This window comes from Pan troglodytes, chromosome 5, assembly GCF_028858775.2.
Source record: "Pan troglodytes isolate AG18354 chromosome 5, NHGRI_mPanTro3-v2.0_pri, whole genome shotgun sequence".
NCBI classification, from domain to species: Eukaryota; Metazoa; Chordata; class Mammalia; order Primates; family Hominidae; genus Pan; species Pan troglodytes.
This window is the reverse complement of record NC_072403.2, coordinates 77721854-77745026: the sequence shown is the minus strand read 5'-3', so window position 1 is coordinate 77745026 and position 23173 is coordinate 77721854. Positions and strand designations below refer to the sequence as shown.

Here is a 23173-nt window from a genome sequence, read left to right as displayed (position 1 = left end):
GCATGCTGTAACACTTGGGGGCTGGTACCTGGCCCATGGCTTTGTTCTCTGGCCTCTCGAGGTTGAGCACCTCCTGCCCTGGAGGGGGCAAGGTGTTCCTCATTTGTTAACAGTAACACTCAGGTCGGGAGTACCAGCCAAACTGTTTTATCATGGTGCTGATGAAGTGGGATCCATGCTTGTACACATGTGTTAGTGGCAGTGGTGGCAAAGTGGAGTCAGCAGTGGGGTCCATGCTTATGCACATGTGTTAGTGGCAGTGGTGGTGAAGTGGGGTATGTGTGTCAGCTGGGGTGGGGCAACAGCAGAAGTTGGGTGGCAGGTCTGTGTGTGCACATTCGCATCAGTAGTGGTGGTGAGGCAGGGTGCAAACATGCTAGTGGAGGCAGGGTGGCAGCCATGAGATCTGCACATGCATGTGCGGGTGGCAATGGGGCAGTGAGTTCTGTGTACCCTCTTGCACCAGCAAAGTGGTGCAGAAGTCCATGAGCAAATGCATGCTGTCAAAGCGATGGGAGGAGGCTGTGGATGGGTGGGTGCCCATCAGCAGGGACTTGTCTTTTGAATCTCTTCAATGGTTGTGCTTGGTCTGCTGGCAAAGGAGCTATAATGTCAGCTGCCAAGAAACTGCCCCACACCCCCTCAGGCATCCAAGGCTGTGCTGCAAGTGGGCATGACCAGGCAATGACCGTGTCAGAGGCCAGCACACAGTGGGGCACTGAGATTAGACTTTCCCCTCCCACAGGTAAGACCACACTGCTGTGTCCAGGTTCGACAGTCAACAAAAGCCAATGCCTCCTAAAGGAGCATAGCAAGCCTTGGGGGATCGATGTCTTGGTCATGTTCCATGGCAGCTGTTCCCGTGCCAAACCCTCTTGGCTCTACATAGGCTGGAATCTTATCCCCAACACCTCTCCAAGCAGCTCTCCCTGTTAGCTCAAATGTCCATGGAGGTCATGGGGTCTCCTGCAGCTAGGATTCTGGAGGTCTGTGGTGAGAATGGGTCACTCCTCACCTATTTAATTCACCTCTTTCCCCAGAGCCCCCGGGGGCCAGGAACCAGAGTATACCATCCTTCTTGATCATCTGATCTCTATGGGAGATGCTCTTCCTGGCTGCATCTAATCATCCATCTTGGCTCCCAATCTATATATTTTATTTAAAATGCAATGAAAAAGGCTTCAAAGTTTCCTTTTCTAATTGAGATCCTTTATAATTCATTATATTCATTAATAATTTATAATTATGCAATATGTTTAACATCATGAGAAATAAATAAACATCTCTTAGGATCTTTATCAGTTTTTTAGAGAATAAGAAATAGTTTGAATTAATGTAATATAATTTCTGCTGGTATGTTCTTATTTCTTCCCTTGCATCAGGGAGGAATTTGAAGTCACTATTTGAGACCCAGGGAGGGATTTGAAGTCACTAATTGAGACCTAGGTTTCATGATCAAATAATTATTTTTTATTTTATAGCCTCATGTAAAATTGTCCAAATATTTCTTATCATTCTTGTTATCAGGTGTATGTCAAGCACTGTATTGAGAAAAAAAAAACACAACAAACGTTTGGAAAAGATAGAGGCTTGTTAGTAATTTTCATAAACTTGATATAATCAGAAGCAGCATCCAAGTCTAGGTGAGATTTTTATTTTGTGTATTAATTTTAACTTTAAAATTGCCAAAATGAGACTGGTTAAAATTCCATTGTACTTTAAAATTTAATAATAGAAATCAAAAGATACTTATGATGACATACAGATAATAAGAAAATAATGCAGTATATCATAAAATGCTCACCTTAAAACTGTAAATATTTTAGCTAGCTTTGACGAAAAAGATAAATTACATGCCCTTGACATATATTCAGAAAGTGAATTGTTGTAGAAAGGTGTGAAATGTATTCTATGGTAGCAACACATTATCTGTACTTGAGCATTGAAACAATCAAATGTATTAGTGATGTTACTTTATTAGACAGGCTTTTATACCAAATAAATTTTATTTAAATGTTGGATGTATAAAAACATGGAATAATGCATAATTTAAAATGTTAGCAGAATATTCTTAAAATTTAATATCATCTTGTCCCACCCCCATTTGTGTGTCATGTGTTATTAGGGAAAGATTAGCAGTTTATAAAGTTCTTCTCATAAACGTGTTGATTGATACCTTATAGTTGATTAATATTTTTCATCTTCCCTCTCTGTCATATTCTTTCCTGCCAGAATTCTACCTACTATGTATAAGTAAAAATGTCCAATTCGATTGTTGACATGACTAGCAAGAGAAAAACAAATTGGACATTCACAAATCGCAGCTTCCATTCAACACTTAATTCAGATATTAATTTTTGAAGAAAATTAAAATAGAATTTTGTCAAAGCAGCTACCAGGTGGCAAACTTGAAGGATATTTGATTTTTAGAGCTCAAAATGCCTTTTAAAATTTAAAATAAAATGACTATCAAATCAAAATTATTTTTACATAAAATATATACATTCTTTGTATTGTTAGTGGCAAAGAATATATACTTTTTAGTCAGATTACCTGAATTATAATGTGGATTCCAGTGCTTAATTTCCATGTAAGTTTTTACACTTTTTAAGACTCTCTGTGATTTTGTTTCATCGTCTTTAAAATGAAGTAGTAATAGTATTTTTGTTTTTTTGTTGGTTAGATTTATGGAATTACTTAATACTGGTAGACAGGGTTGGGTACTAATTATGTACTATGTACATGTTTAAGAGCTTTTTTTCTGGAAATTAGGTACTATTTTAACATACTTCAGTAGTATCAATATAGAAAACTTCATTACTAATGGAAAATGGTTACAAATATATGTGATTCACGGTCACACTAAGTACAAATTTAAATATAAGTATAAATAAGGGGATGGTGTCATATTCATAATTTGTTTATCACTGTACATCTTATATAACTAGCCAGAAACTGATGAATCTAGTGATCAGATTCTTTAAGCCTCAAGACATATATTTGTGAATACATGAATATCTGGACACATTAAATTTTCCCCACTTTAAAGAAATAACACTATCCCAGCGTTTCATGTAAAATGATCACACACACATCATTCTATATTATTGTAATAACATTACCATGTCATAGAATTTGAAGGTTTTGTTAACTACACTTCATTGATAAAGAAAATCTCTAAGAAGTTTGTAGCAAGTTAATGGCGACTCTAGACTAAAAATCTCTGTTGTACCCATTATACATTCATAATAATTTCATTTACACATACTTCTAAAAATTTGTGTTGATTGCCATCTTCTGACATATTTCATGAAAATGAGAGATAAAAGGGGTTCGAATGGACATAATTTTATTATTAGAGAATAATAGAGGTTATATATCTTCAATATTTTAAATCAATAGAGATAGAGACTTAAATGTAGAACAGATAAAATAGAGGAATAAATGGATATGTTCTTAAGGCAGAATTGTCTCAGATTCTTCTTGATCCAGCAGTTTTTCAATGGGGGTTGATAGAAGAGAAAGAAGTATAAGAGGAGGGGCAGAGAGGCAGTGTCTCCCCAGGAGGCATTTTTGACCCACACAATAAATGCATAGAATACAGTGTTGGGTGGGTGGGATCCAGAAATGTTAAACTTTTGCCAGAAACAGGGCAACTCCTAACTCGAAGTTATTGTTCCACTTAAAGTTCCAGTAATACCTCAATACTGGTAAGGGTCTTTTTTCTAACATACTTTAAGGGATATGACTATTTCATCAGTTAAGAATTGTACAAACAATATTTTACCGTATATGATGGCTTACTGTGTTCCTCAAACTATTTATCACAAGCAAGTAGAAAACTTATGAATTTAGATTAAATTTCTTCTAACTTTTTGGTAATTCAAATAACTGGCAATACCTTCTGCCATAATTGCCCCCTTTTTAGTTGAAATAAAAGAAAAACAAAGTTTACATATAGGAAAGGGTTTTATTGGAAAATTACCAGATTCTATAAAGCCATTGTCAAAATCATTTTTAAAATTGTATTATTATTATACTTTAAGTTTTAGGGTACATGTGCACAACATGCAGGTTTGTTACATATGTATACATGTGCCATGTTGGTGTGCTACACCCATTAAAAATCATTTTTATCTGAGTTGCCTCTATCAGAGTAATGAATCAATGTGGTAGTCTATAAGTAACAGAAATCAGTCAATAATTCTTAAAATAAGTTAGGAACTCATACTTGTTTTAAATAATGAGATGTACATTGGGAAGTCCAGACCCAAAGGAGCCACTCAATCACATTGATTTCCCTCTTGTTTCCATATATGTGTTCTGCCATCCTTAGGCTACCATACTTGAGGTGACCTCATGGTTATGAGATAGCCACTAGGATGCCTACCATCCCATTTGCTTTTCAGGTAGAAAAAAAAAAAAAGACAAAATGGCATATGCTAGTTGACTCCTCACCCCTACTTCCCTTTAAGATTCCAGTTTCATGACCTAAAACTACTGTTAAAGCTCTTTAGCCAGAAGTAAGCAGTTACAAGGCTAGTCCCACTTGTCTAGGGGGCAAGAAATTGCAGTTTTCTTTGCCAGTGCATTTCATTTCCAATAAAATCAGCTTTCTGTTGTTAAGGTAAAAGACAAGAATGGATAAAATATAGGCAAATGGCAGTTTCTGCCACAAGGATTAAGGACAATAATTAGGTAAATCAGAGTAAATGATAAAAGAAAAATGTTTGTGGAATGGGGTAAAGGAGATTAGCTTATTTGGCATGGAGTTCAAGGCCTCTGATGGCCAAGATATGTATAGACAGGCGAAGGCAGTAGCTGGGCAGGTCTGCCAATTTGTTGATATAATCCAAGCAAATAGGACATTTTGGCAGAGGAAATATTAGCTCTAGAAAAGACCGTGTTTGCTGTGCTAATGTGAGTAGTTCAATTTGGGATGATAAGGATCTGGTCATGTAATTTTATTCCCTGTGCAGCGAGTAACTTACCCATCATAATTATACTTACATCTTATTTTTCATTTTAATTTTATGTCCAGGTCCAGAGGAAACTAAAACATAACCAAATTTTTCATTCAGGAGTTATTAATAAATTTGCTATGAATTTTTGGCATGTTTTCTAAAAGTAAAATGAATTAAACACATTTCCTGAAAAATTATTTACTATCCATCCATATGTAACAATCTTGCTCAATTTCAGACATATAAGTAACAAAGCCAAAAGTAAAACCCATTTCTCCTTCAAGCCAAGTCTATGTATTAACCCACTCAACTATACCAAAATCTCTTCAGGACTTTGCTGAATCACGACATTAATGGGTATGAAATGACTAGATGAGGAAAGTGGGTCAAACTAACTGCATATGACTAGAAGCACATGGAAAACCATGTTTAAGCCTGGGCAAACATCACTGTGAATGTTATTAGCAAACTGCTAAGCAACTCAGATGGAAAAAGGTCTTAAACTACAAATGCAGGGACCTATTAAAGAAAGAGGTTTACTTAGAAAAGAAAAAATATGTATGAAGACCGCTTGTGAAAAAGCGATTAGTATTACTTGGACTTGTCTCAAATGACAACTGAGTTTAGCTACTGATACATTAGCTTGACACTTAAAATCATCAGTGTTACCCTGGGACATCATGAGTGTTTGGGGTTATGTAAGCAATCTAGATAATTATCTTTATGGAATGAACTTTGTTTATTTATAGCAAGAGTACATATAAAGGATTAGGTGTTAGGCCAACTCCTCACATTTTCACTACTTTTGACCTTATACCATTTCAATAAAATATCTAGTTGATTGGCATTTTCAGAGCTTTAGTGAGAACAGAAAGTATGCTATAAAGAGCAGTGCTTTCAAAGCATGGTTATTATTCCACTGTCACCAGGCTCATATGGGTTCTTGAAACAAAAGCCAGTTAATAAACCCTGGCCTAAATATACTAAATAATAATAGCTACAAGTGGACACCAGCAATTTGAATTTCTCACAGCTCACAAGATGATTCTTATACTCTAAAGATTGAGAAATATTGGTATTGGGGATGGACATTCATCTATTACTTGTTCATTGCCTTTACGTGATGGCAGATATGTGGCATTCAAGCCCCTTTCTCAGTCTTGCACACCACCAGGCAGTGTCACTAGTTAACATAGCACCCTTGATACTGAACTCAGGTTAAGCCTTAGAGTCCTTTTCAACACTATACTCCACTTATCATCCCTTATGTGTTGGTACATGAGTTGAATCATACTGTCAACTCAACACTGATAATTACTCAAAAAATATTGATAGAACTTGACTAAATAAAATGTCTACTGTGCACTTACATTCCTTTGGTGAAGAGTACAAGTATGGAGCTCCTTAATAGTCTCCAAACTTAAGGAGATGAATAAAGGTCTAATTTGTATTTTGTTTCTTAGTAATAAAGGAACATTTACCCCTAGCCTAAATGTTGAGACTAAGCTGATTGAAACAGCTGTAGCCAGTTGTCAACTAAATTCTCTTTACTATTAATCGGAAACATGCTCCTGAGTCTGTGGAAAGTAGACAGTGTTAGACAAAAGTAAAACTTTTATATTTATTGAAGTCAGATAAGCCTATATAAGTCAAAAGTCTTTAGATTTTAATACAGTAGGTAATTTCATTGCTACTGACATGTAAAATAAATATACACAATGGATACATTTGTTGTGCTTTGAGAGATATGTAAATTGTGTGATTTTGATACCTAGATATCAGTTATATTAATTTAAAGCACTTAAGAGCTTGAAATTGAATAATATAATTCTTCTCAACAGATTGCGAAGTAGGAAACCTAAGCCAAGTCAAGGTTGACAATCAATATGAATTATTTGTCATCCTCCATACTCATAATATGAAGAAAAATCATGTTTATACCAACTGCATTTAGATTTTTAGGATTATTATTATTTTAAATGTGCAATTTAGGAAGTGTCTAAGGCTTATATGTACATTAAGAAAAGACTTACATGTACATTAATAAAAGATAGAAATAATAATATTTTGAAAGTGTTATTTTTTACTATCTCGAAAATATCTTTAAAAAATGACAGATCTTGGATGTATGGTGGTTCTTTTATTTGTGCCTTACACCATTTCTATAACTGTTTACCTAGATAATAAGTTCTATAGGACTTTTAACAGCTTTCCAATAATATTTTTAGCAGAAATTATTAGGTTGGTGCAAACATTTTTGCCAAGGGCAAAAACTGCAATTACGTTTGCACCAACTTAATAGCAAAGTTGTTTTATGCGGTTCGGTATTAAGAATGCTAACTGCTACATTTCCATCCCCATTCTTTCAGAGCCCACAAATTCTTAGTGACTGCCCTACTGTCAAATCCAGGAGTGGGCCTTGGCTTATACTAATTACTAGATCCCAGGGTGCATTATAGCGGTTGGTCACGTAAGGGTGTGTGGTCCAATGTGGCTATTAAGAATTGCAATAGTTTTTGTTTTTTTTTGAAGTTATCTGTTTGCTCTGGATATGAAGGTTTTTGTCATCTACTTTCATAACACTCTAAATAGATAAAACTTGAGGAAATAAACCATCATTTAAGATAAGAAACAGAGGCCAGGCACGGTGGCTCACGCTTGTAATACCAGCACTTTCGGAGGCCGAGGCGGGCAGATCACAAGGTCAAGAGATTGAGACCAACCTGGCTAACAGGGTGAAACCCCGTATCTACTAAAAATACAAAAAATCAGCCGGGCGTGGTGGCGGCGCCTGTAGTCCCAGCTACTAGGGAGGCTGAGGCAGGAGAATGGCATGAACCCGGGAGGCGGAGCTTGCAGTGAGCCGAAATGGCGCCACTGCACTTCCAGCCTGGGCAAAAATGTGAGACTCCGTCTCAAAAAAAAAAAAAAAAAAAAGATAAGAAACAGAATATTTATAACTTTATTTTGGAGTGAGAATATGTTAGAGTCTTTAAATTTTCTAGGTACTACAACAAAGTGAAAAAAATGTATGTTTTGTGTGTGTGTGTGTGTGTCTGTGTGTGTATGTCTGTGTGAAGTATGCTTTGTTCTGAATAGTGACAGATGATGAAAAAACTAAGCTGGAAATGAGTATGGGAAGTACAGGCAGAATTAACCTTTAAACAGGGGTATGAGTAGGATGGATTTGGTCTCGGCAGACCAAGAATTTTACTACAGTAACTGGAAAAGAAAATAAATTGCAAAAAAAAATGTGTTTGTAAAGACAGCGGAGACTGAAGGAAGCAACAAGGACTTAATGAGTTAAAATTTCAGAGAAAGAAAAGTCCTTTGAAATGAGCTAATGATTGCCAGTTATTTTTTTCCTCCATTTTCCAGATCTGGTACAAACTGTTTCTATTCACCTGAGTAGACAAACTGTAAGGAAATATAAAGATAGTAGATATTTGGCCATCTTGTGGGGCTAGCCTCACACAGTGAAAACTCAAAATTCTGGTAATTCATTTCTTGGAAATGAATCACCCCAAAATTTAGTTAAATTTAAACTTAAAATTGAAGCAATGATTTTATTTTCTTTTATACTTTCATTGGGACAAAAATTCTGGAAATTTTCAGCTTGATGATTCTGGCCCAGAGTCCCTCAGTTGGCTGCAGTCAGCTGTGACTGGAGCTGTACCAGTGGAGAGATGGAATAGTTGAGGACTAGATCTCTCTCTCTCTCTCTCTCTCCAGATCCATGGGTCTCAGGGCTTCCCCAGGTCATCTCTCTCTATGTAGTCTCCGGGCAATCAGATTGCTAGCATGGCAGCTGAAGGTAGTAGAAATGAAAGTGTACCAGCAAGAAAGGCAGAAGTTGAGTCGCTTTTTATGACCTAGCCTTGGAAATCACTGGCTCCCTTCCATCACACTCTGTTGGTTGAAACAGAAGCCTACCCAGTTTCAAGGGAAGGGACATAAATCCTAGCTCTCAATGGAAATAATAAGAAAGGCTGAATGAAAGCCCCCAGGGAGTCATTCCAAAACCAGGGACTACACTCAAACATTTTAACTGAAATGGGAGTTGTGAGGTTGACCATCTGTTTGGAGAACCACACTGGAGGCATTGTCAGCTTCCCCTGGTTATATTAGGCCATGCTTGGTACTCCTGCACAATTGTCAATACCATTTTGTATATACCATATACACTCCAGGGACTGTGTTTTCTTTGTGGAACCAGACATTAACTTGCTTCCCTCCCCAAAACATGGTGATCTGGAACTTTCGGTGGTCATAAGAGACCTGTATGACTTTAAGGAAATTCTACCAGTAAATCATGCATTCCTCAAGACAACCTGAGTATCTCTCCAAAAGACAACTGCCCTTGGTTCCTAAAGTCCTAAAGGAAGACTCCTAGAAGAATATGTGTGTGTTCATGTGTGTGAATGTGTAAATATCAACCCCTTCTTCTCCCATTCTCCAAACAAAACTCTTAAAAATAATTGCTTGACTACTTGGAGCTTAAAACACATTATCCTAGAAACATGCTATTAAAATGATAGTAACAAAATACAAGATATTGATGTAACTCAGTCCCTAGCTAATACCACGTAACTTGGTTTGTCATGGTCAAGGAGCCCTGTTGCATAAAGGAGAGAAAACAATGGAAAAGGGTATTTTCAGCATCCTGAATGCAAGACAGGCCACTGAAAAGAATTCAAAATATGTACCACTCATCTTTGGCACTCAAGACCATGACTAGGGTGAGGCAAATAAGACACAAAATTTAGGAGCTCACCAGAAAACTTAGTAACCAAATAAATAATAGTTATTGTGATATTATTATTTGAAGGAATCATATTGGCAAACTAATCTGACAATTGTTTCACAAAGTGGGCTGGACACTTGTTTTCATAAATAAAGTTTATCCTAACTACATGCATGCATTTCTTTCTCATCTCCTGAAAGCTAAATATTCCATTTGTTTAGCATTTTATATTGTTCTAATAATTTAACTAGCACAACTGTTGTTGGAGGGTGATGACTAAGAAATATTATATTTATGCACCCCTTTAATTATTTTATTGTTTGGACTTTTCTGGATATCAAAGTGAAGTATACATTTTAATGCATTTTCAGAGGAAGATAGATTTCCCCTGAGCCTAACCAGTGGAATAGGAATATTTGGATTTAAGCACATAGAGAAGTCTGCCCTACCTTTGAATCTGTTACATGGTTCAATGGTTCAAATTATTTTTTCAGGTTCTACTATTTTCCAGCTGCTATTTCTGAACTTACCTACTTTCTGAAAACTGGAGTTCATGTGTGAGTTGTTGCTTTGTTTTCAGCATTTATCATGACAAAGGCAGCAGCAACATCTCTGACATGAGGAGGGAGAAAAAGGGCATGGCATGAATCGTGGTTGGAGATTACTCTTAAAATTTATGAGTTTATTTGGATAAGGCCTATATACAACATCCATTTCTACTGCAGTTCAGTGGAGCTGAAAGAGTGTGAATTATTGGATGGAAATCCACGTTGATGTTACTTATGTAGACAATCCGGTGATTGCAGGTTTGCTGTACAGTATTTCCATTGTAAAACTAATATTTCCTCCATGGCTAATGACACAGGCAAGAATTCTCATGAAATGCCGCTTGGCAAACAAAAATGAGAGGCCTTATATTTCTTTATTACTAAAGATTTGTTACCTTCAATACTAAAAGAGTTACCACATTAGTATTAGGGAAATGATATCCTATGAGTTCTTGTTTCTAAAATTGTCAGAGCCTCATACATTCTTATTCAGATTATTACATTTATATTGGATTGTAAAATAACCATCCTGGAGACAAGTGATAAAACAATTTTTAAAGTGCAAAGACTTATATTACATGTCAAGTGATTATTTTCAGGGAGCAAAAATCAAATTCTATCTGCTGTGCAGCAGGATAGAATTTTATGATAATAGAAAACACTTGCAAACAAATCTTACTATAGTTTTAAAAAATTAGACAGTTCTCTGCCTCTGAACATTGCCTTTATAAATGATCCATGAATGGCTGCTGCCAACATCCTCTCTACTGACTTCTCTCATCCTCTCATTTCCCTTTCTCATTTTCGCTTGATTTCAGCTGCTTATGATGCTTATAAGATGTATAGATGCTGTAGCTCTTGGAAGGTGACATATCTAGAGCAGCGACTAGAACAGTTCACATCCTTGAATTACATCATTTCACTCACCCTATTCCAGTGGCTGAAACTATAGATTGGAAAACAAACAAACAAAAATCCCCAGTTCTAAAAAAAATTCACAGGGCAATTTGTGAAGAGACACAGCACTCCCAATTGAGGAAGTAGGGTATTCCATGTTCCCAGAAACGAAGAACTTGTATCAGACCAAGAAAACAATATTAAATATTTGTAGTTACTTCTTAAGATGAGTGAAAAGGAAAAACTCCAATTAATCATAGAAAGCAAGACCAAGCAGCCAGGTAGGGACCAGCAACATTAGCCTCATTTAAGGATCTGGGGTTGATACGGATGTGACTCAGTCTATCACATCCCCACCCCCCCCTTGCTAGGAGTAATGCAAAAGCAAGCAAAAATTCATACCTGATGAGAACTTTCATTCTCTCATGGGGAAAAGATATTTCTTCAGATATCCTTTTATAGATGGAATTATCTGCATTTACAATAAATTTCTTGATAAATTCATTTAAAGTAGAAGATATATTACAAAAATATCCGAGTTCTGTTAACTGAGAGAGAAGAAGGAAAGGGAAGTAAGGCAGCTTTTGCAAAAGATTGTCTGCTTTGCTATCCCAAGGACCTCTTAATGTTTAACATAGTCCGAATTTCACTAAATGTTTCTGTGTGTGTAGACTTTTATTATGAAATCCAACAAAAGGACCAAGCTTTGGATCTTGGTGACATAAAGAAAATCTGAGACAACCTATGGATACTAGGTTACCCATGAACAGGTGACTAAACTTCAAAATTGAAAAAGCACAACTGCTATATTGGAGTCCATCCGCCCACACAGTAGTATCAGGACAATGCCTTTCCCTGATGAGTTGGATGACTCACCAATAAAACATCCTAGGGCAGACTAGGTCAACTCTGCTTTAGTCATCCTAACTACAGCACCACTGTCCCCATCCTACCATGTGTTTTGTTCAGTAATTCTTCAAAGAGATAAAGTATTGTGAACAAAACCTTTTCTCTCTTTTAGGGTATATACATAATTACTTTTTCAGAAATAAATTTTATTGAACATGTTGAAGGTATTCAATATGATGTTATAAGATACCACACCCCACGTGCATATATATAGTAAAATGAAATAGTGAAACAAACATTTCCAACATCTCACATAGTTACCCATTTCTCCCCTTGTGGCTAGAACAGCTATAATCTACTAATTTAGCAAAAATCCTGATTACAATAGTCCTCACGTTGTACAGTAGATCTTTTGGCTTGCTCATCCTACAAATATCTACCACTTTTTAACTTGTAAAAATATTATTTTCAAATATTAAGTTTTCCATAAGCTTCAGTGTAGTTTTCTTCATACAAATGATAGAATTTTTAAATTAGATTCTTTTGACTAAATAGCACAGGTGACCATTTAATCTTCTGAAGGAGATTAATCTTCTGAAAGAGATGAAGACCTTTTGGAAGTAAGGCAAGGTTTTAGATTTTACACATAATGTGATCAACCTACAAAATACTTAAATATTATTTGCTCATTTGTAAAAAGGAATATTTTTATTATATTATTTTTATTACTTCTGTCAAGACTTGAATTTGTCTTTATATTGAATACAGGTTCTCTGACTCTGTTCTCAGAAATCTGATTTTGAAAGCCTAGGATTGTTCCTATTTAGAGATTTCCCAATTAATTTTTAATGTAGGTAGCTTTAACACAGTTTAGGCATACACAGGTTAGATATACAGAATTCCTAATGATTCACTTAAAATCATAGAAATGCATATTAGGCCGGGCGTGGTGGCTCACACCTGTAATCCCAGCAATTTGGGAGGCCCAGGCGAGCAGATCACGAGGTCAGGAGTTCAAGATCAGCTTGACCAATATGGTGAAACCTGGTTTCTACTAAAAATACAAATATTAGCCGGGTGTGGTGTGGTGGCGCAGGCCTGTAGTCCCAGCTACTCGGGAAGTTGAGGCAGGAGAATTGCTTGAACCTGGGAGGCGGAGGTTGCAGTGAGATCGTGCCACTGCACTCCAGCCTGGGCGACAGAGCGAGACTCCATCTCAAAAAAAAAAAAAAAAAAAAAAAGAAATTCCTTCAAAAAAAAAAGGAAATGAAAAAATAAAAATAAAAACCTTAGAGCATCAGCAGATGGAGAAAGAACAGTGGAAACAGCAGAAATAAAGACAGCATAAGCTTCTAATGAGTTATATAAATTATATTTGATGATTGAAATAAACTATAATACCATCTGATGGTGTTAAGGGAAGATAAAGTGACTAAATGTAAGTAAGATTTTCATATTTCACTTGAAATTGTAAAAACTCCAGTAGACTTTGATAAGCTACATGCATATAATGTATTACTAAAAATCAACAACTACAAAGACAATACAAAGAGATCAACTCAAAAGCACTATAAATTAGTTAAGATCGGATTCTAGAAAATGTTTGAGTAGCCCAAAGAAAGACAAGAAAGAGAAACAAACAAAAAGCAAATAATAAAATTGCAAAATTATGATTCAGAAGATCAACAATTATCTTTAATGTAAATGGTCTAAATACACTGATTAGAAGACAGATATGCATAGTGTTGGCTAAAAAATACCTATATGTTGTTTATAAGAAATTCTTTAAATTTAATGATATAGATAAGCCAAAAGTGAAAGGATGGAAAAAGGTATGTCATGCAAATATTAATGAAAAGAAAAGCACAATTGTCTATATTAATATTTGATAAAGTAGATTTCAGGGGAAATAAAATTATTAAAAAAGGATATTATATAATTAATAAAGAATTAATACCGTATGAAGAGAAATAATCATAAATGTGTGCAAAACACAGAGCTTCAAAATTTATGAAGAAAAAACTGACATAAAATGACCTTATTGCCAAAAGCAATCTATAAATTCAATGCAATTCCCGTACAATACCATCATCATTCCTCACAGAACTAGAAAAAAAAATCCTAAAATTCATACAGAACTGAAAAAGAGCGCGCATAATCAAAGCAAGACTAAGCAAAATAACAAATCTTGAGGCATCATATTACCTGACTTCAAACTGTAATATAAGGCTATAGTTACCAAAAAGGCATGGTACTGGTATTACAAACAGGCACAGAGACCAATGAAACAGAATGGATAACGCAGAAATAAAGCCAAATTCTTACAGCCAACTGATCTTTGACAAAGCAAACAAAAACATAAAGTGAGGAAAGGACACCCTATTCAACAAATGATGCTGGGATAATTGGCTAGCCACATGTAGAAGAATGAAACTGAATCCTCATTTCTCACTTTATACAAAAATCAACTCGTGATGGATCAAAGACATAAATCTAAGTCCTGAAATGATAACAATTCTAGAAGATAACGTTGTAAAAACTCTTCTAGACATTGGCTTAGGCAAAGAGTTCATGACCAAAAACCCAAAAGCAATTGTAACGAAGATAAATAGATGGGACTTGATTAAACTAAAAGCTTCTGCACAGCAAAAGGAATAATCAGCAGAGTTAACAGGCAACCCACAGAGTGCAAGAAAATCTATGCATCCAACAAAAGATTAATATCCAAAATCTACAAAGAACCCAAACAAATTAGCAAGAAAAAAAATCCCATCAAAGAGTGAATAAAGACATGAATAGACATTTCTTAAAAGAAGATACACAAATGGTCAACCCATATGAAAAAATGCTCAATGTCAGTAAATATTAGGAAAATGCCAGTCAAAACTACATTGTGATACCACTTTACTTCTGCAAGAATGGCCATAATTTAAAAATAAAAAAATGATAGATATTGGAGTAAATGTGAGAAGAGAGCATTTTTACACTGCTGGTGGAAATTTAAACTAGTACAACCACTGTGGAAAACATTATGAAGATTCCTTGAAGAAATAAAAGTAGAAATACCATTTGACCCAGCAATCCCCATTACTGGTTATCTACCTAGGGGAAAATAAGTCATAATATGAAAAAGACACTTGCCCATGCATATTTATTTATAGCAGCACAATTCACACAATTGCAAAAATATGGATCCAGCCCAAATTCCCATCAACCAGGGAGTGGATAAAGAAAATGTGATATATGTATCAGCAATTACAAAATCACAATCAATAATATGTGATATATATCACATATATATCATATAAATGGGATATATAATATATACTTTATATATATAATATATATTATATAATCATATTTTCTTTATCCACTCCCTGGTTGATGGGAATGTGGGCTGGTTCCATATTTTTTTAATTATGAATTGTGCTGCTATAAACATGCATGTGCAAGTGTCTGTTTCATATTATGACTTATTTTCTTCTAGGTAGATACCCAGTAGTGGGGATTGCTGGGGCAAATGGTATTTTATGTTATATAAATTACAACATATATAATTATATACATATATTATATATCATATTTTCTTTATCCAGTCTGTCATTGACAGGTATTTAGGTTGATTCCATGTCTTTGCTATTGTGAATGGTGTTGCAATGAACATATGCTTGCAGGTGTCTTTATAATAGAAAGATTTATATTCCTTTGGGTATATACCCAGTAATTAGATTGCTGGGTCGAATGATATTTCTGTCTTTACGTCTTTGAGGAATTGCCACACTGTTCTCCACAATGCGTGAGCTAATTCACAATCTCACCAACAGTGTATAAGTGTTTTTTTGTGTCCACAACCTTGCCTGCATTTGTTTTTGTTTTGTTTTGCTTTTTGTTGTTGTTGCTGACTTTTTAGTAATAGCCATTCTGAATGGTGTGAAACAGTACCCCATTGTGGTTTTGATGAACATTTCTGTAATGATCAATGATGTTGAGCTTTGTTTCACATGATTGTTGGCTGCATGTATGTCTTCTTTTAAAAACGTCTGTTCATGTCCTTTGCCCACTTTTTTGTGGGATATTTTTGTTGTAAATTTGTTTAAGTTATGAATGCTGGTTATTAGAGCTTTGTTCAATGTGCAGTTTGCAAAAGTTTTCTCCTATTCTGTAGGTTTTATGTTTACTCTGTCAAAAGTTTCTTTTGCTGTGCAGAGCCTCTGTAGTTTAATTACATTCCATTTGTCAATTTTTGCTTTTGTTGCAATTGCTTTTCACATTGTCTTCATGAAACCTTTGCCTGTATATGTCCTGAAATGTTATTGCAAATGTTGTCTTTCAGGGCTTTTATAGTTTGGGGCTTTAAATTTAAGTCTGTAATCCATCTTGAGTTAATTTTTGTATATTGCTAAAAGAAGGGTCCAGTTTTTATCTTCTGCATATGGCTCACCAGTTATTCTAGCACCATTTATTGAATAGAGAATCCTTTCCCCATTGCTTGTTTTTGTCAGGTTTGTTGAAGATCAGATCATTGTAGGTGTGCAGTCTTATTTCTGGGTTCTCTATTCTGTTCCAGTGGTCCATGTATCTGTTTTTATACCCGTAGCATATTGTTTAGGTTACTGGAACCCTGTAATATAGTTTGAAGTCTGGTAGCATGATGCCTCTAGCTTTACTCAATTGACTTAGGACTGCCTTGGTTATTCAAACTCTATTTGGTTCCATATGAATTTTAAAATACTTTTTTCTAGTTCCATGAACAATGTCAATGGCAGTTTAATAGGCATAGCATTGAATGTATTGATTCCTCATATCCATGAGCATGAAATATTTTTCACTTGTTTTTCTCATCTCTGATTTCTTTGAGTAGTGGTTTGTTGTTCTCTTTGTAGAGATTTTTCACCTCTCTATTTAGATGTATCCTAAGTATTTTATTTTATATATATATATATATATATATACATATATATATATATACACACACACATATATATATATATATATATGTAAGTTCTGGGGTACATATGCAGAACATGCAGGTTTATTACATTTGTATACATGTGCCATGGTGGGTTACTGCACCCATCAACCCGTCATTTACATTAAGTATTACTCCTAATGCTATCCCTCCCCTAGCCCCCCACCCCGACAGGTCCCAGTGTGTGATGGTCCTCTTACGGTGACCACGTGTTCTCATTGTTCAACTGCCACTTATGATTGAGAACATGTGGTGTTTGGTGTTCAGTTCTTGTGTTAGTTTGCTGAGAATGATGGTTTCCAGCTTCATCCATGTCCCTGCAAAGGACATGAACTCATCCTTTTTCATGGCTGCATAGTATTCCATGGTGTATATGTGCCACATTTTCTTTATTCAGTGTATCATTGATGGGCATTTGGGTTGGTTCCAAGTCTTTGCTATTGTGAACAGTGCTGCAATAAACATATGTGTGCATGTGTCTTTATAGTAGAATGATTTATAATCTTTTGGGTATATATCCAGTAACAGGATTGCTAGGTCAAATGGTATCTCTAGTTCTAGATCCTTGAGGAATCGCCATACTGCCTTCCACAATGGTTGAACTAATTTACACTCCCAACAACAGTGTAAAAGCATTCCTATTTCTCCACATCCTCTCCAGCATCTGTTGTTTCCTGACTTTTTAATGATCACCATTTTAACTGGCATGAGATGGTATCTAATTGTGGTTTAATCTGCATTTCTCTGATGGCCAGTGATGATGAGGTTTTTTTCTTTTTTTAATTTCATTTTATTTTATTTCATTTTTTATTATACTTTAAGTTTTAGAGTACATGTGCACAACGTGCAGGTAAGTTACATATGTATACATGTGCCATGTCGGTGTGCTGCACCCAGTAAATCGTCATTTAACATTACGTATATCTCCAAATGCTATCCCTCCCCCCTACCCCCACCCCACAACAGGCCCTGGTGTGTGATGTTCCCCTTCCTGTGTCCATGTGTTCTCATTGTTCAGTTCCCACTTATGAGCAAGAACATGCGGTGTTTGGTTTTTTGTCTTTGTGATAGTTTGCTGAGAATGATGGTTTCCAGCTTCATCCATGTCCCTACAAAGGACATGAGCTCATCATTTTTTATGGCTTCATGGTATTCCATGGTGTATATGTGCCACATTTTCTTAATCCAGTCTATCATTGTTGGACATTTGGGTTGGTTCCAAGTCTTTGCTATTGTGAATAGTGCTGCAATAAACATATGTGTGCATGTGTCTTTATAGTAGAATGATTTATAATCCTTTGGGTATATACCTAGTAATGGGATGGCTGGGGCAAATGGTATTTCTAGTTCTAGATCCCTGAGGAATTGCCACACTGACTTCCTCAATGGTTGAACTAGTTTACAGTCCCACCAACAGTGTAAAAGTCTTCCTATTTCTCCACATCCTCTCCAGCACCTGTTGTTTCCTGAGTTTTTAATGATCGCCATTCTAACTGGTATGAGATGGTATCTCATTGTGGTTTTGATTTGCATTTCTCTGATGGCCAGTGATGATGAGCATTTTTTCATGTGTCTTTTGGCTGCTTAAATGTCTTCTTTTGAGAAGTGTCTGTTCATATCCTTAGCCCACTTTTGGATAGGGTTGTTTGTTTTTTTCTTGTAAATTTGTTTGAGTTCATTGTAGATTCTGGATATTAACCCTTTGTCAGATGAGTAGATTGCAAAAATTTTCTCCCATTCTGTAGGTTGCCTGTTAACTCTGATGGTAGTTTCTTTTGCTGTGCAGAAACTCTTCAGTTTAATTAGATCCCATTTGTCAATTTTGGCTTTTGTTGCCATTGCTTTTGGTGTTTTAGTCATGAAGTCCTTGCCTATGCCTATGTCCTAAACGGTATTGCCTAGGTTTTCTTCTAGGGTATTTATGGTTTTAGGTCTAACATTTAAGTCTTTAATCCATCTTGAATTAATTTTTGTATAAGGTGTAAGGAAGGGATCCAGTTTCAGCTTTCTGCATATGGCTAGCCAGTTTTCCCAGCACCATTTATTAAATAGGGAATCCTTTCCCCATTTCTTGTTTTTGTGAGGTTTGTCAAAGATCAGATGGTTGTAGATATGCGGCGTTATTTCTGAGGGCTCTGTTCTGTTCCATGGGTCTATATCTCTGTTTTTGTACCAGTACCATGCTGTTTTGGTTACTGTAGCCTTGTAGTATAGTTTGAAGTCAGGTAGCATGATGCCTCCAGCTTTGTTCTTTTGGCTTAGGATTGACTTGGCAATGCGGGCTCTTTTTTGGTTCCATATGAACTTTAGTTTTTTCCAATTCTGTGAAGAAAGTCATTGGTAGCTTGATGGGGATGGTGTTGAATCTATAAATTACCTTGGACAGTATGGCCATTTTCATGATATTGATTCTTCCTACTCATGAGCATGGAATGTTCTTCCATTTGTTTGTATCCTCTTTTATTTCATTGAGCAGTGGTTTGCAGTTCTCCTTGAAGAGGTCCTTCACATCCCTTGTAAGTTGGATTCCTAGGTATTTTATTCTCTTTGAAGCAATTGTGAATGGGATTTCACGATGAGGTTTTTTTCATATGTTTATTGGCTGCCTAAATATCTTCTTTTGAGAAGTGTCTGTTCATATCCTTTGCCCATTTTTTGATGGGATTGTTTATTTTTTTCTTGTAAATTTGTTTAAGTTCTTTGTAAATTCTGGATATTAGCCCTTTTTCAGATAGATAGATTGCAAAAATTTTCTCCTATTCTGTAGGTTGCCTGTTCACTCTTATGATAGTTTCTTTTGCTGTGCAGAAGCTCTTTAGTTTAATTAGATCCCATTTGTCAATTTTGACTTTTGTTGCCATTGCTTTTGGTGTTTTAGTCTTGAAGTCTTTGCCCATGCCTATGTCCTGAATGGTATTGCCTAGGTTTTCTTCTAGGATTTTTATGGTTTTAGGTCTTACATTTAAGTCTTTAATCCATCTTGCATTAATTTTGTATAAGATGTAAGGAAGGGATCCAGTTTCAGCTTTCTGCATATAGCTCGCCAATTTTCCCAACACTATTTATTAAATAGGGAATCATTTCCCCATTGGTTGTTTTTGTCAGGTTTGTCAAAGATCAGATGGTTGTAGATGTGTGGTGTTGTTTCTGTGGCCTCTGTTCTATCCCATTGGTCTATATATATGTTTTGGTACCATGCTGTTTTGGTTACTGTAGCCTTGTAGTATAGTTTGAAGTCAGGTAGTGTGAGGCATCCAGCTTTGTTCTTTTTGCTTGGGACTGTCTTAGCTATGCAGGCTGTTTTTTGGTTCCATATGAAATTTAAAGTAGTTTTTTCCACTTCTATGAAGAAAGTCAATGGTAGCTTGATGGAGATAGCATTGAGTCTATAAATTACTTGGGGCAGTATGGCCTTTTTCAGGATATTGATTCTTCCTATCCATGAGCATGGAATGTTTTTTTTTCCATTTGTTTGTGTTTTCTCTTTTTTCCTTGAGCAGTGGTTTGTATTTCTCCTTGAAGAGTTCCATCATGTCCCTTATAAGTTGTATTCCTAGGTATTTTATTCTCTTTGTAGCAATTGTGAATGGGAGTTGACTCATGATTTGGCTCTCTGTTTGTCTATTACTGGTGTATAGGAATGCTTGTGACTTTTGCACGTTGATTTTGTATCCTGAGACTTTGCTGAAGTTGTTTATCAGCTTAAGGAGATTTTGGGCTGAGACAATGGGGTTTTCTAAGTATACAAGCATGTCATCTGCAAACAGAGAGAATTTGGCTTCCTCTTTTCCTAATTGAATGCTCTTTATTGCTTTCTCTTGCCTCATTGCCCTGGCCAGAACTTCCAGTACTATGTTGAATAGGAGTGGTGAGAGAGGGCATCCTTGTCTTCTGCCCGTTTTCAAAAGGAATGTTTCCAGTTTTGTCCCATTCTGTATAATATTGGCTGTGGGTTTGTCATAAATAGCTCTTATTATTTTGAGATATGTTCCATCAATAACTAGTTTATTAAGACTTTTTAGCATGAAGGGCTGTTGAATTTTGTCAAAGGCCTTTTCTGCATCTATTGAGATAATCATTTGGTTTTTGTCATTGGTTCTGTTTATGTGATGGGTTATGTTTATTGATTTGCATATGTTGAACCAGCCTTGCATCCCAGGGATGAAGCCAACTTGATCATGGTGGATAAGCTTTTTGATGTGCTGTTGGATTCAGTTTGCCAGTATTTTATTGAGGATTTTTGCGTCGATGATCATCAGGGCTATTCGCCTGAAATTTTCTTTTTTTTTTTTGTTTTCTCTCTGCCAGGTTTTGGTATCAGAATGATGCTGGCCTCATAAAATGAGTTAGGGAGGAGTCCCTCTTTTTCAATTGTTTGGAATAGTTTCAGAAGGAATGGTACCAGCTCCTGTTTGCACCTCTGGTAGAATTCAGCTGTGAATCTGTCTGGTCCTGGACTTGTTTTGGTTGGTAGGCTATTAATTACTGCCTCAATTTCAGAACTTGTTATTGGTCTGTTCAGGGATTCAACTTCTTCCTGGTTTAGTCTTGGGAGGGTGTGTATGTCTAGAAATTTATCCATTTCTTCTGGATTTTCTTGTTTATTTGCATAGAGGTGTTTGTGGTTTTCTCTGATGGTAGTTTGTATTTCTCTGGGATCGATGGTGATATCCCCTTTATCATTTTTTATTGCGTCTATTTGATTCTTCTCTCTTTTCTTCTTTATTAGTCTGGCTAGCAGTCTATCTACTTTGTTGATCTTTTCAAAAAGCCAGCTCCTGTAGTCACTGATTTTTTGAAGTGTTTTTCATGTCTCTATCTCCTTCAGTTCTGCTCTGATCTTAGTTATTTCTCGTCTTCTGCTAGCTTTTGAATTTGTTTGCTCTTGCTTCTCTAGTTCTTTTACTTGTGATGTTAGTGTATCAATTTTAGATCTCTCTTGCTTTCTCTTGTGGCCATTTATTGCTAAAAATTTCTCACACTGCTTTAAATGTGTCCCAGAAATTCTGGTACACTGTGTCTTTGTTCTCATTGGTTTCAAAGAATATCTTTATTTCTGCCTTCATTTCATTATTTACCCAATAGTCATTCAGGAGCAGGTTGTTCAGTTTCCATGCAGTTGTGCCATTTTGAGTGAGTTTCTTATTCCTGAATCCTAATTTGATTGCCCTGTGGCCCGAAATACTGTTTGTTATGATTTTTGTATTTTATTCTTTTTGTGGCAATTGTGAATGAGAGTTCATTTCTGATTTGGCTCTGATTTGGCTTGATTGGTGTTCGTGTATAGGAATGTTAGTGATTTTTGCACATTAATTTTATATCCTGAAACTTCTTGAAGTTGTTTATCAGCTTAGGAAGCTTTTGGGCTGAGACTATGGGTTTTTCTAGATATAGGATCATGTTGTCTGCAAACAGGGATAGTTTGACTTCCTATCTTCCTATTTCAATGCACTTTATTTTTTTCTGTTCACTGATGGCCCTGGCCAGAACTTTCAATACTATGTTAAATAGGAATGGTGAAAGAGGGCATTCTTGTCTTGTGCTGGTTTTCAAGGGGAATGCTTCTGGCTTTTGCCCACTCTGTATGATGTTGTCTGATATGGTTTGTCATACAGGCTCTTATTGTTTTGAAGTATGTTCCTTTAATACCTAGTTTATTGAGAGTTTTTAATATGATGGGATATTGAATTTTATTGAAAACCTTTTCTGCATCTATTGAGATAATTGTGTGGTTTTGAACTTTAGTTCTGTTTATGTGATGAATCACATTTATTTATTTGCGTGTGTTGATCCAACCTTGCATCCCAGGATTAAAGCCTACCTGATCTCAATGGATAAGATTTTTGATGTGCTGCTGGTATTGGTTTGTCCATGTTTTGTTTAGGACTTTTGCAGTGATGTTCATCAAAGATATTGGCTTGAAGTTTTCTCTCTCTCTCTCTTTTTTTTTTTTTTTCTCTTATCTCTGCCAGGTTTTGATATTAGGATGATGCTAGCCTCATAGAATGAGTTAGGGAAAAGTCCTTTATCCTTGAATTTTTGGAATAGTTTCAGTAGAAATGGTATCAGCTCTTCTTTGTACATCTGGTAGAATTCAGCTGTAAAACCTTCTGGTTTTGAGCCTTGGTTGGTAGGATATTTATTACTGCTTCCATTTCAGAGCTCATTATTGGTTGTTCAGGGATTCAGGTTTTTCCTGGTT

The 23173-nt window shown here is 35.8% G+C and overlaps 1 protein-coding gene across 28 annotated transcripts in view; it reads left to right on the top strand.

Annotated features, from left to right (window-relative positions):
- LOC472247 (eyes shut homolog) overlaps positions 1-23173 on the top strand; it is a 559821-nt gene that overhangs the window by 19535 nt on the left and 517113 nt on the right. For 7 of the 28 annotated variants that reach the window (XM_016955749.4, XM_016955750.4, XM_054685982.2 and 4 more), the window contains one exon: positions 1528-1643. The exons of the other annotated variants lie outside the window; for them this stretch is intronic. The gene's annotated coding sequence lies outside the window, so the exon portion shown is untranslated. The remainder of the gene's footprint in view (positions 1-1527; positions 1644-23173) is intronic. 28 annotated transcript variants of the gene reach the window in all.